Source organism: Cicer arietinum, chromosome 5 (genome assembly GCF_000331145.2).
Source record: "Cicer arietinum cultivar CDC Frontier isolate Library 1 chromosome 5, Cicar.CDCFrontier_v2.0, whole genome shotgun sequence".
In the NCBI taxonomy this organism is placed as follows: Eukaryota; Viridiplantae; Streptophyta; class Magnoliopsida; order Fabales; family Fabaceae; genus Cicer; species Cicer arietinum.
The window spans coordinates 66,406,252-66,407,828 of NC_021164.2; the positions used below are offsets into that span (position 1 = coordinate 66,406,252).

At 26.7% G+C, this 1,577-nt stretch overlaps 1 non-coding gene across 1 annotated transcript; it reads right to left on the bottom strand.

Moving 5' to 3' along the window:
• Nucleotides 1-514: 514 nt before the first annotated feature.
• On the bottom strand, nt 515-599 carry TRNAM-CAU (transfer RNA methionine (anticodon CAU)). The gene is given in 2 exon segments: nt 515-550; nt 562-599. It is a non-coding gene; the product is annotated as a tRNA-Met (tRNA).
• Between the last annotated feature and the right edge of the window lie 978 nt (nt 600-1,577).

Below are 1,577 nucleotides of genomic sequence, written 5' to 3' on the forward strand. Positions count from 1 at the left end.
CCTTTCTTGATCATTAATGCTGAATGTAATAAGTCCTATATTGTTTTAAGGATTTGTTTGTGGAACTGTGTGCATATTTGCAAACGGGAATTCATACGTTTTAAAGTACAATTTTTTCCAACTAAATAACTTCTTATTATACACACAATACGGTCTTGTAATTGTAAAACGAACTTGAAATATATTCATTTGTTAATTTTCTCCACTCGGAACTTGAAATACGAAATTAGAAATAGGCCACTTGCATTTCCATAACAAACTCATGTTTGGTAAGGAATAAAAGGAAAAGTGTGTTCCAATCCTAAGACATGATTTAAATACATGACACATGTGTCTTACACAACCACATGGCAACTTGTAAACAAAAAATGTTTAGCATTGGATTCTCAATTTGCTTAAGTGCAGTGGTAATTATTAGTCGAAGAAGAACGAAAGGAAAAACATATTGACGTACATGAAACAGGAAGTTCAACGAGTTGCAAAAGAAAATCTAGAGGTTAAAAATATATAAGAATGGGGTGAGAGAGGCTCGAACTCTCGACCTCAGGATTACTCAAAAGCTATGAGACCTACGCGCTAGCCAACTGCGCCACCACCCCTTTGTTGATTGATTTCCTGGAACATTATATATAATAACGTCTAACGTAAATTTGCTCCGTGTTTATGCACTTATAAAGCTACATTATTTTATTTTAGGAAAATAGCACGAAAAATAATTTATATATTTACAACCATTTGAATTTAAGATATGACGTTTAATCTAACAATATTGATTCACTCAGTTGAATAAAGATTTAATAACTACAAACTATATTTTTTTTTTGGTTTAATTTGTAATAATATTTATTAAATATTTTTACAGTTCACGTGTTAATTCGATATATATCGGTATATTTGATATTTAAATTAATAGTTAAGTTTTTTTTATAGATATTTTTTATCATTTAAAATTACAATAACTAAATATTATTCACTAAAAATGTCAATAAAATAATAATTGTTTTTGAATTATATTATTCATAATAGTAAATAATAAATATTTTCTACAATAAAATATAAATAATTAATATAATGTTTATGTTATAAACAGTGAAATATTTTTTCTTATAAAACGATCTTTCATAAATATAAAAAAGTTGACAAATAATATTTTTTTAAATATATTAAAATACTTTAATTTATGAGTATTGGACAAATCAGTATATAATTAATATTGTACATTGATATTACTAATATTTTATGGAGGATGAATATCAAATACCTAATTGTTATTCCACTCCCTAATTTTCAAATCGGATGCTCTTCTTTGCTCAATGGCAATATTGCTTTCTTTAATATTCATATTCTGCATTTACAATTCAATTAAGGCCATCACTCTTTCTTTTGATGTTGGGACTAGTGCTCTGATTTGGCACTTTGTGTTGCAGATAATCTGGAGATTAAGATATAGTTGCGTATTTTTAAAGTTATGTTACAGATAACGTAGAGACTAAGAAATTGTTGTGTATAGTATTTTTTAAATAGTGTCTGACTATTAGTACTTAGTATGCTGTACATTAAATTAAGGCATTTTTCAA